This window comes from Hemitrygon akajei, chromosome 1 (assembly GCF_048418815.1).
Source record: "Hemitrygon akajei chromosome 1, sHemAka1.3, whole genome shotgun sequence".
NCBI classification, from domain to species: Eukaryota; Metazoa; Chordata; class Chondrichthyes; order Myliobatiformes; family Dasyatidae; genus Hemitrygon; species Hemitrygon akajei.
Genome location: NC_133124.1, coordinates 123,273,399 through 123,286,233, shown reverse-complemented (window position 1 = coordinate 123,286,233; position 12,835 = coordinate 123,273,399).

The window sequence follows — 12,835 nt, the reverse complement described above, 5'->3', positions numbered from 1 at the left end:
AGCGCGCGCGGGGGCGGGGCCGCGGGCCCCGAGCGCCAGCCAATCAGGCACAAAGGTGTGCGGCGCGGCGGCCAATGGCAGGGCGCGGGCTGCGTGATCAGCGGCTGGTGGCTGGCATGACCGGGAGCTGGAGACGGCGTTGCTGCGCGGTTTCCCGGGCGGTGAGCGTGGGGCTGAGGGTGGCTCCTGGAAACTCCTGAGTCACAAACTCGCGCTTGGAGCACATTGCGTGACTCATCAGTCACGATTCATCACGGAAACAAACAAGCAGCCGAAGACGTGCAGGGAATCAGAACTTTATGATTTTATTTATTCAATTGTACGTGATGGTGAGATCTGGCTCGGGAGAAAAGGAAAGCGCAAAGATTGTCGCGAAATTACATTGCACACCTATAAGATAGGACACGAAGTTTATTTTGCGGTGCTACATGACTAAAATCAATTGGACTCCTCTTGACATTCGGCCAGCTGTGCGCACCTTTGAACCAGTCACCAAAGACGTGCTGCACGTCCATTAGCAGGGCGTTGGCTACCCGGTCCCTAACTGATGGCTGGCCCCCAAATCGCAAGAGTAATAACATTCTCAATTTTTGAAGATGTGATTTGCAAAGAGCCAAAAAAAAATGAAATGAAATCACAAAGAAGAGAAAATCTGCAGATGCTGGAAATCCAAGCAACGCACACAAAATGCTGGAGGAACTCGGCAAACGAAGTGCAGTTGCGCTTCAGAAACGGAAGAGGTGCTTGATGATCTTGTTGCCCGGACTCTCGAAAGGTCGACTGGCCATTCCTCTCCACAGACGCTGCTTGGCCTGCTGTGCTCCCCCAGCGTTTTGTGTGTGTTGACTAATCTTAGTTCTTTGAGGATGGATTGGCAGGTTGCATGCTAGATTTGACGATGTGGTCGAGTGGTACCATAAACAACAAACCCTCACTCAATGTCAGCAAAACCAAAGAGCAGGTTATCGACTATAGGAAGAAGAAACTTGGAGGTCCATGATCCATTCCTCATTGGGGGGGGGGGAGTTGGAGAAGGAGGGAACTTTAAATTCCTTGGCCTTATATCAGTATTTCTGTCCTGAAACCAGTACATAAGTGTCATCACGAGAAAAAAAAAGGCACCAGAACACCACTATTGTCTTAGAAGTTTGTGCAGATTTAGCATGTCATCTAAAACTGTGACAGACTTCTATAGATAGATAGATAGATAGATACTTTATTCATCCCCATGGGGAAATTCAACTTTTTTTCCAATGTCCCATACACTTGTTGTAGCAAAAATAATTACATACAATACTTAACTCAGTAAAAAATATGATATGCATCTAAATCACTATCTCAAAAAGCATTAATAATAGCTTTTAAAAAGTTCTTAAGTCCTGGCGGTAGAATTGTAAAGCCTAATGGCATTGGGGAGTATTGACCTCTTCATCCTGTCTGAGGAGCATTGCATCGATAGTAACCTGTCGCTGAAACTGCTTCTCTGTCTCTGGATGGTGCTATGTAGAGGATGTTCAGAGTTATCCATAATTGACCGTAGCCTACTCAGCGCCCTTCGCTCAGCTACCGATGTTAAACCCTCCAGTACTTTGCCCACGACAGAGCCCGCCTTCCTTACCAGCTTATTAAGACGTGAGGCGTCCCTTTTCTTAATGCTTCCTCCCCAACACGCCACCACAAAGAAGAGGGCGCTCTCCACAACTGACCTATAGAACATCTTCAGCATCTCACTACAGACATTGAATGACGCCAACCTTCTTAGGAAGTACAGTCGACTCTGTGCCTTCCTGCACAAGGCATCTGTGTTGGCAGTCCAGTCTAGCTTCTCATCTAACTTGTAGATTTGACTTGTAGATTTGACTCCCAGATACTTGTAGGTCTTAACCTGCTCCACACATTCTCCATTAATGATCACTGGCTCCATATGAGGCCTAGATCTCCTAAAGTCCACCACCATCTCCTTGGTCTTGGTGATATTGAGATGCAGGTAGTTTGAGTTGCACCATATCACAAAGTCCTGTATCAGTTTCCTATACTCCTCCTCCTGTCCATTCCTGACACACCCCACTATGGCCGTGTCATCAGCGAACTTCTGCACATGGCAGGACTCCGAGTTATATTGGAAATCTGATGTGTACAGGGTGAACAGGACCGGAGAGAGTACGGTTCCCTGCGGCACCCCTGTGCTGCTGACCACCGTGTCAGACCTACAGTCTCCCAACAGACTTGCAGAGTTGGGAGTTGACTGGTTGCACACAGCCTGGTATGGAAACACCAATTCTAGGAACACCTACAAAAACTGTTGGACACAGCCCAGTCCACCATAGGCAATGCCCTCCCCATCACTGAGCACATCTGCAGGGAATGCTGCCACAGGAAGCCAGGGCCCCCACCATCCAGGCCATGCTCTCTTGTTGCTGTTGCCATTAGAAAGGAGGTACAGGAGCCTTAGGTCCCACACCCACCAGGTTCAGGAACAGTTATTACCCTTCAGCCATCAGGCTCCTGAACCAGAGTGGATAAATTCACTCACCTCAACTGTGAACTGATTACACAATCTACAGAAACGAGAAAAACTTCAAATGCAAGCAACACACACAAAATGCTGGAGGAACTCAGCAGGCCAGGCAGCATCTATGGAAAAAAGTACAGTCAAGGTTTCAGGCCATATATGCTGCTTGGCCTGCTGAGTTCCTCCAGCATTTTGTGTGTATTCCACCACCTGCAGACTCACTTTCAAGGACTCTGCATCTCACGTTCTCTGTATTATTTATTTGTTTTTATTTCCTCAGTTTGTCTTCTTTTGCACATTGGTTGTTTATCAGTCTTTGTGTGGAATTTTTCATTGTTTCCACTGTATTTTTCTGTTCAACTCTGAATACCTAGCAAGAAAATGAAGCTTAGGGTAGTATATGGTGAAATGCAGTAAATGTTCTTTGATAATAATTTTATTTTGAACTTTGAACTTTTCTTTGAGGATGGATTGACAAGCTGCATGCAGTCAGGAACTTCCTCCTGTTGGGAGTCTGCTACATCAGGGGCACAGCCTATGCATGGGGGCAAACTATGTCGGATTGAGATGAGGAGAAGTGTCTTCACTTGGAAGACATTGAACCTTTTGAATACTCCACCCTGATTAGATGCAGAATTCAGTAATTTTGTCAATTTAAAAGAAATATTGATATAGAAACATAGAAAACCTACAGCACAATACAGGCCCTTTGGCCCACAATGTTGTGCTGAACATGTCCCTACCTTAGAAATTACCTAGGGTTACCCATAGCCCTCTATTTTTTTTTTAAGCTCCATGTACCTATCCAAAAGTCTCTTAAAATACCCTATCCTATCCTATCCACCTCCACCACCATTGCTGGCAGCCCATTCCATGCACTCAACACTCTCTGCGTAAAAAAAACTTAACCCTGACATCTCCTCTGTACCTACTCCCCAGCACCTTAAACCTGTGCCTTCTTGTGGCAGTCATTTCAGCCCTGGGAAAAAGCCCCTGACTATCCACACGATCAATGCCTCTCATTATCTTGTACACCTCTATCAGGTCACCTCTCAGCCTCCATCGTTCCAAGGAAAAAAGGCCAAGTTCACTCAACCTATTCTGATAAGGCATGCTCCCCAATCCAGGCAACAACCTTGTAAATCTCCTCTGCACCCTTTCTATGGCTTCCACATCCTTCCTGTAGAGATGCGACCGGAACTGAACACAGTACTCCAAGTGGGGTCTGACCAGGGTCCTATATAGCTGCAAATATATCCGCAAACATTGAAGTATTTCTGAAAATTAAGGGAATCGAGTGATGTTGGGAAAGTGAGGAGGCCAACGTGGATTTGATGAATGGTGAAGCAGGCTCAAAGGACCATGAAGCATATTTGGTTTCTATTTCTTATGTTTTTCTCCTTCACAACCTTCAGCAAATTAATCGAATGTGATTTTCCTTTGATGAGAAATCACTTTGATGTCAACTCTGCTCATTCATATTATTATTTTCCAAGTGTCTTGGATATCATATCATCGATGGTTTCCATTATTTTGGCAGACACCAATGTCAAGTGGCTTCAAGTGATTAAGCCAATGTTTCCCCATTTCCTGTCTCTTCTTTCGGAATAGTGCATCCCTGGGATCAGCAGGAACTTTTCCAGAAACTATAGAGCATCTTGATAGCCACCTCCGTGGAATGCAGGTCCTTCACTGGGTCTGATCATATATGAATCTCTAACCCAATGGCTCCTGCTCATATATGAATCTCTAACCCAATGGCTCCTGCTCATATATGAATCTCTAACCCAATGGTTCCTGCTCTTCACACCCCTATGCATAAGCCTGGAAATACATACTGCAGTGGTTACATAAAACATAGAACACTGCACCACAGTATAGGGCTTTTGGCCTACGATACTGTGCCAAGCTTGTAACCTACTCAAAGATCAGTCTCACCCTTCCCTCCATTTTTCTGTCATCCATTGTGTATCTAAGGGTTTCGTAAATGTTTTTAATTTATCTGCCTCTACTATCATCCCGGCAGCACATTCCACACACCCACCACTATCCGTAAAAAATAAAAAAGCCTACCCCTGATATCCCTCCCCATACCTTCCTTCAATCACCTTAAAATGTTGCCCCCTCATGTTAGCCATTTCCACCTTCGGATAAAATCTCAGGCTCTCCACTTGGTCTATGCCATTTATCATCTTGTCCATCTCTATTGAATGTCATTATGCTTTGCTCAAAAGAGAAAAGCCCTAGCTCACTCAGCCTATCCTCATCAGACACGCTCTCCAATCCATAATTCCCAGATTCCGGTAATCCAGGTAGATTCCTCTGAACCCTCTCGAAAGGTTACACCTCCTTCCAACCAGAAATAAACACAATATTCCAAGTGTGGTCCATCCGGGGTCTTATAGACCTGCAACATTACTTTGTGGCTCTTGAACTCAATCTCTTGAAGGCCAACACACCATACTTAACAACCTGAAAACTTTGAGGGATCTATGGACAAGAACCCCAAGATCCCTCTGTTTCTCCACACTGCTAAGGATCCTGCCAATCCTGCCCCTCTATTCTGCCTTCAAATTTAACTTTCCAAAGGCAATGTAATGGCCTTCATCTGTAAGTCTGCATGCACTGCTATCTACCCCCTTACGTATAAAAGCTGCTCACTATCTCCCTGCATCAACACTTTGCTATCTCTCCACCTTCCTTTAGTTACATCTCTTTTATCTCCCTAGCTGAATGAACTGCCCTCTCCTCATTGGCTACATACACTGCCTTCTATTGCCTTGCCTATATTTAATACTATGGCCCTAGCTCTGTGCACTGTGCTCTTTTTACACCTCCCCCATACTGCTGCTTATTCTGCTCTCTATCCATGAGAACTTGAACTTCTGGTAATGCCCTTCCTTTCCTTCACATTCTCCATTTCCATTTTCCTCTCTGTCCTTACCTGCCCATCTCTTCCCTCTGGTGCTCTCCCCTTCTCTTTCTTCCGTGGCCTTCTGTCCTCTCCTCAGACTCCCCTTTCTCCAACCCTTTATCTTTTTTCACCAGTCAACTTCCCAGCTCCCTCCCCCTCCCAGTTTCACCAATCACTTTGTATTTCTTCCTCCCTCCCCCTCCCACCTTCTTGCTCCGACTTATCATCTTTGCTCTCCAGTCCTGATGAAGGATCTCAGCCTGAAATGTTGACTGTTTACTCTTTTCCACTGTTGCTGCCTAGCCTGCTGAGTTCCTCCAGCATTTTGTGTGTGTTACTGAGAATCTCAGAAACTGCTGATCTCCTGGGATTTAATGCACAACAATCTCTAGATCAGTGACTTCCAAATCACCCCCTTGGTTCCCAGACCACATCCCCTGTTCCCCTTTCTCTTTCCAGCCATGACATAAAATCTATAAAGAATCCTGATTTACTATGCACAGTGGAAGAAAATAGGAACCGCAAATTTAAAATAGTGGCAAGTAATTATTCAAATTATTCAAATCTGTTTGAAACTACAAATACAATTACTTATTTTAATTACAGTAAAAACAGTTTTAGAGCGCACATTAGTAACCTAACCCTTCACTACTTCTTTGCTTTTTCACCTTTCAATGAGACGGATGGGCTTGGTGCAGTGATATCAGCTTCTTGACGTCAGGGCGATTATTACTCAGAAGGAGTTTCAGATCCCCATGTTCAGTCTGTTTCATTGCTTTGAAAAAGTTGGGTGACTGCACTGAAACCACACTCCACTGAATATGATGTTGGATAGGCAACAAAGAATGTCTTGAGCTTTTTCCACAGTGCCGGAGAGGCCTCAGGGGTTTCTTTCTGCAACCAAAAGTCTTGATATGACTTTTGAACCTCAGCCTCAGCTGAAAAGTCATTTCATAGCAAGATCAGTTCTTCCTCCATCCTTCCTGTTAGTTCCTCATTACAAGTGTTCAGGAATGGATTTACTATCCAATCTGGAATTTGGATCAAGAGAAGATTCTGAAACCTCTCTGACATGTATTTATGCGGCTCACCCAGGTGGGCAGAGTATACCAAAAGATCATCACCTGGTATTCTTCCTTTCTCTTCCAAATCAGAGATGCTCAGAAATTGGAATATGTCGCGACAGCCAATATTGCACTTAAAGAAAGCTAACTTGATCAGAAAAGTGGAGATGACTTATTTGACATTGATAAGATTCATATGATTTCCTTGAAATTGATTTAGTTAAACTTAGTAAATAATTCTGACAAATAAGCAATGCCATGCCTAAAATTCATGAGTTGATTACTGAATGTTCAAGTTTTCAAAGAATTTTATCAGCTTCAAAAAGCCTCTCAGGCAATTTTCTTTTGAGAGCCATCTGACTTCTGTATGCAACAGCAAATGTTCATCATTCTCAATAAAAATCTCTTGAAATAGTCAAGAATTGAGAGCAAAAGACTTGATCTTAGTTACTGCTGTTATAACAATATTTAATGATTTCTGATCACTAGGGTTTTTTTCACAAGATGTTGTCAGTGAATTATCCAATGAATGATAAATATATTAGGTGCAGCCCGGATAGTTTCATTGCCTCACTTGAAAACACTTTTTTGACACAACAGACACACTTGCTGCTGTTGGTTGCTTGGTGCTGGTATAAAATCCGTATTTCCCAGATACTCCACACTATACTGTCTACGCTACTTAATCGTTTGGTTTGCTTCTGCCATTTTTGTTATGGATTAACAACCACAATCCATCGTCTATTACTTAAGTCCAACCTCAGGCACTGCATTCAATAAAGGGGAGAGTCATGACGTCATCATAGCTCAGGCAAAACCTGAAGGTACAGAAAGTGGGGCAGTTTTATTTCAGTTCAGCTGTGGGCAAGGAAAATGTGGTCAAGACCATTCAAAAGGGCAAATGCTGAAATTTACCTCACTGAATGGCATACTCTTATTTACAGGAATTGTGTCACTGTGTGATTAGAGTATGTGAATTGTACTATCTAAAACTGTACTACAGCAGTAAATGGCAATAACTGGGGGGCTGGCTCTTCAGTCCAGAGTTCTGATGATACGCAAAATACAGAAGAGTCGCATTGCTTTTCAACAACTATAATGTGCTTCGAACAAAGTCTAAGAGAACGGTGGGTTAGCAAGAGATAAGGTGATTACGTGATGATTGTATTGAATTATGAGATACTGAGGATCAAGTGCTTATAATAAGTAATTCATTTCTTAAATTAAGTCTGCAATCCCTCAGCTTCCACCTCTTACTAGGAAACACCTCCCCGAACCGCCCTCTTTATCTTTATCGCTCTCTTAGAAACTCCACTCTCCTGGTGGGGGGGGGGGGCAATATTGCCCACTTTGGGAACCACTATAGATTTAAAGAGATTGGTTCAAAAACAAAAAAAAATCTAGTGAGCACTGTTCTGTGGGCAAAAACAGCCTGTTAACGAGGGGCCTCAGAGGAGAATGGCCAGAATAGCTCAAGCTGATGGTAACCCAAATAACCACGTTACAATAGTGGTGTGCAGGAGAGCATCTCTAAATGCACAACACATTGAACCTTGAAGTGGATGGATTACAGCAGCAGGAGACCTAATAAAGTGACCACTGAGTGTATGTACTGCTGGGTGTCAATATAGCATTCTATCCAATGGGCCGAATGGATGGCTCTGTGCCCTTTATCAGTTGCTCTCTCTTCCACTGGCTGCACATTCTACTCGGTATTACCATTCACACCACACAATTGCCAGAAGAGTGACAATAACTAGCAAGAACAAATCCCCGCTCATTGATTGACTTGGTCATCCGTTGTGTCCATCCATGACAGGAAATCTGCGTGGGAGAGTTTTAAAGTGGAAAAGCCACTGCACTGGGGCAGTTCCACTCTCTCAACCTCAGAGGTCCAGGTCCAGAAGTCTGAGTAGTCGGACTGGGGCTTTTCTTGCTTGCAGTGAATGACTCAGACTTCTGTGCCTGGCCGTGCCCCTCGCTTCCAACGAAACATTGCAGAACCTCCTTCCCGCCTGTTTGATCTCTGTATTATTATTATCCACCCATGCCAAAGCTGACTTCCTATGCTAGGACAGGCATGTCCCTGTTTCACCGGGATATGAGGCCTGCTGGCTATCCTCAACTAGTTTAGCCCGCCCATCAATGCAGTGCACCGGGGTGTAGCTACTGTCACATGCAAACAGCCACGGAGCCACAAGTGAGAGCTGGGACTAAAGATGAATGAGCTGCCTCAATAGATGCAACAATCCCCTTCACCAAAGATACTGCCCCTCCCTGGTCACCATATACTCTCCTCCATGCTGTTACCATCACTGAATCCTAGGAGTGATTATTGAGCAGATACTGAAGTGCAGTAGTCAGGTGTATACAGGTTACTATAACAGCAGATCAGATGCTATTGTATACATTGATTCTATTGTATTTCTTTGTTCTACTATGAATGCCTGGAAGAAAATACGTCTCAGGGTAGTATATAGTGGCATATGTGCACAGTGGCCTGTTCGTGGTCTTCTGCTGCTGTAGGTTGTCCACTTCAAGGTTCGACAAACTGTGTATTCAAAGATGATCTTCTGCACATCCCTGTTGTAACAAGTGATTATTTGAGTTACTGTCAGCTTGAACTTGTCTGGCCAATCTCCTCAACTCTCTCATTAACAAGGCATTTTTGCCCACAGAACTGCCACTTGCTGGATGCTGTTTGTATTTCGCACCACTGTCTGTAAACTCAAGAGCTGGGGTTCCAACCATTTTTATACAATGGACTAATATCATTACCTAAGAGGTCTGTGGACCCCGTGTTGGAAACTCCTGCTCTAGAGACTGTTGTGTTTGAAAATCCCAGGAGATCAGCAGTTTCTGAAATACTGCTAGCACCAACGATCACATTTCTTCCCCATTCTGAAGTTTGGTCTGGACAACAACTGAACCACTTGACCATGTCTGCATACTTTTATGCATTGAGTTGCTGTCATATGATTGCATTTATAAGCAGGTGTAGATGTGTACCTAAAAAAAAAAGTGGCCACTGAACGCACATACTTTGATAATAAATTTAATTTTAAGTTTGAACTTTTGCATTTTGAGAAATCCTGTGGTAACTCATTATCTAACTCCCCAAAGCCTATTTACCATCTACAAGACTCAAGTCCAGAGCGTGATGGAATATTTTCCACTTGCCTGGATGAGTGTAGCTTCAACTACACTCAAGATGATGAACAGGGTAGTCCATTTGATGGGCATCCCATCTGCAACCATTCAACCACTCCTGACTGCTCCAAGTTCAGTTTCTGCTCAATGATCATCCCTAGGATTCAGTCATGGTAATACCATTGAGGAGTGTATAGGCTGTACAGGTAGGGGTAGCACCTCTGGTGAAGGGGCTTGTCATGTCCATTCTGGGGCAGATCACTTCCCTTTGATCTCCATGGACACTCAGCACATGTAGCAGCTTTTGTACCATCTGCAGAGTGTGCAGCAGCGACTAACCAAGACTCGCTGGACAGTACTTTCCAAACAACTTCTACCAGCTGGAAGGACAAGGGGAGCAGATGCATGGGGAACACCACCAGCTGGAAGTTGCCCTCCAAGCCATGCGCCATCCCAACTTGGAAATAGATGACTGTTCCTTCACATTCACTGAATCCAAATCCTGGATCTCTCATCAACAGCATGCTGGGTTTACTCACACCTTATGAATTGCGAAGGTTCATGAAGGCAGTTTCTCAATGGCAACTAAGGATGGGCAATTAAATGCCATCTTAGCTTGCAATGCCCACATTCCTTGAATGAATATCTTTTTTAAAAACTTGCATGTCCTGCTGTTGATCTCATTGGCTACAGGCACTGAGCTTTGGGGAAGACTTGGAACAATCGTTTCAATCTCACTGAGGCCCACTCCCACAACTCTTTCTCCAGGAAATTGGTGAGCTGTCAATGCTGCCTCCTGCTCTTGTGCAGAATTGCAAAATTTCCATTTTTCACCAAAGACTCACCTTCACAAAATCCATCTCTGACACTTCCTCTCCCTTGCTGGATCACTCCACCTGCATCTCAAAGCACAGACTGGCTACAAGAAAATAGACACCCCCAACCATCTTGAGTATACTTCTTGGATGCTGCCTGGACCAGAAAGCATGTCTTATGAGGATAGGCTGAGTGAGCTGGGGCTTTTCTCTTTGGAGCAAAGGAGAATGAGAAGCAACTTGATAGAGGTGAGCAAAATGATAAGAGCCTGTGGAGCGGACAGTCAGAGAGATTTTTCTAGGGTGGGATGGCTAGTACAAGGGGCATAATTTCAAGGTGATTCGCGAAAAGTATAAGAGGAATGTCAGAGTTAAGGTTTTTTTTTGCAAGTAAGTGGCAAGGGCATGGAATGCAGTGACGGGGTGGTGGTAGAGGCAGAGACACTGGAGCACTTAAGGAACTCTTACATAGGCACATGGATGATAGAAAATGGAGGGTTATGTAGAAGAGAACAGTTAGATTGATCATAGAGTAGGTTAAAGAGTCAGCACAACATCGTGGGCCAAAGGGCCTGTAGAGTGCCGTAATGTTCTATGTTCCCACCATGCTTCCTGTAAGAAGTACATTCTATTCCCTCAGTTCCTGTCTCTGTCACCTTAACTCCGATTATGTGATTTTCCACACAAGTACTTCTGAAATGTTTAGTTGTCCCTGAACTGAGGTTTCCACTTTACCATAGTGGACAAAGCCTTTTACAGCATCTTCACCCTGTCTCCTACTGGAAAGAGCAAGGAGGGAGCTTGTTCTCAACTTCCACTCACCAGCTGTCAGTGGATCATCCTTTGCAATTTCTGCCAGCCTCATCAAGGTTTCAGAATCAGACACATATTCCTACCCTTCCAGTTTTTCAAGGGGGTCACTTAACCTGTGACTCCATGGTCCACTCTTCCACCAACCACTCAGTTAGAGAACTTTCTCAAACAATTACAGGTGCAAAACCTAAGCTTTTACTCTTCCCTTCCACTGACCCAAACATTCCTTCCAGAACATAAAACATTACAGCACAGTGCAGACTCTCTGGCTCATGTTTTAACCTACTCTAAGATCAACTTAACCCTTTCATCCTACGTAGCCCTGTTTTGCTATCATCCCTGTACTTACCTAAGAGTTACTTAAATGTCCCTAATGTACTTGCCTCTACCACCACCCCTGGCAGGGTGTTCCCACTATTCTCTGTATAAAGAACATACCTTTAACATCCCCCCGCCCAACCTTCCTCCAAGTACGCCCCCTCACATTAGCTCTTTCTGCCCTGGGAAAATGTCTCTGGCTATCCACCCAAATTGCTCCTCGTATCATCTTGTACATCTCTATCAAGTCACCTCTCACCTCCTTCGCTCCAAAGAGAAAAACCCCTAAGCTCACTCAGCCTATCCTGATAAGACATGCTCTCTAATCCAGGCAGCATCCTGGGAAATCTGCTTTGCAGCTTCTCTAAAGTTTCCACATCTTTCCTACAATGAGGCAACCAGAACTGAACACAAAATGCTAAGAGTAGTCTGACAAGGATTTTATAGAGCTGCAACATTTTCTTGAAGGTCTTGACTTCAATCCCCCTATAATGAAGGCTAGCACACCACATGCTTCAATGTTTCTGCACTTATTTTAGTCTAGTGTACTGCATTCACAAGGTGGTTTCCTCTACATTGGAGAAACCAAGAAAAGAGTGGCTGACTGCTTTTGTGGAGCATCCGTGTTCAGTCCACAGAGCCACCTAAAGCCACCCACTATCATTCCTTCTGTGGACTCTGCTGTGAGGTTCATTGCCAGCTTTAAGAACACCACCTCTTCTTCCATCTGGGCACTTCTTCAACTTTAGTTAAGTTTTCACTTTCTTCCTGTTTGTGTCAGTACTGACATTTTGGCTCAGTTTTTCTATTTTTAAAATTATGTTCTTTGTACTCTCTGCTGCCCTGTGGGCATGTCATACAACTACCCAAAGAAGCTTGGTCTGATTTTAACTTCCCCCAAACAGCCACATTAGGTCATTTGATTTCACTTTGTCAGAGACATTTTCGTTGTTTCACCACCCCTTTTCCCACCTTCTTAGACTAAATTGCTTCTCTCTTAATCAGTTCTGACAAAAAGTTCTTGGACCTGAAACATTGAACCTTGAAGTGGATGGGCTATAGCGGCAGAAGACTATGAACATACACTCAGTGTATTTCCTATTACATGCACTGATTTCACATTCCCTGAATGGCCTAATTCTGCTGCTATGTCTTATATCCTGCTCTATCCCACTGGCTGCACCATCAAGGATTAGCAAACACAATTGTGAGACCCATACAGTCCAAAATGTGGCCACTTTATTAGATA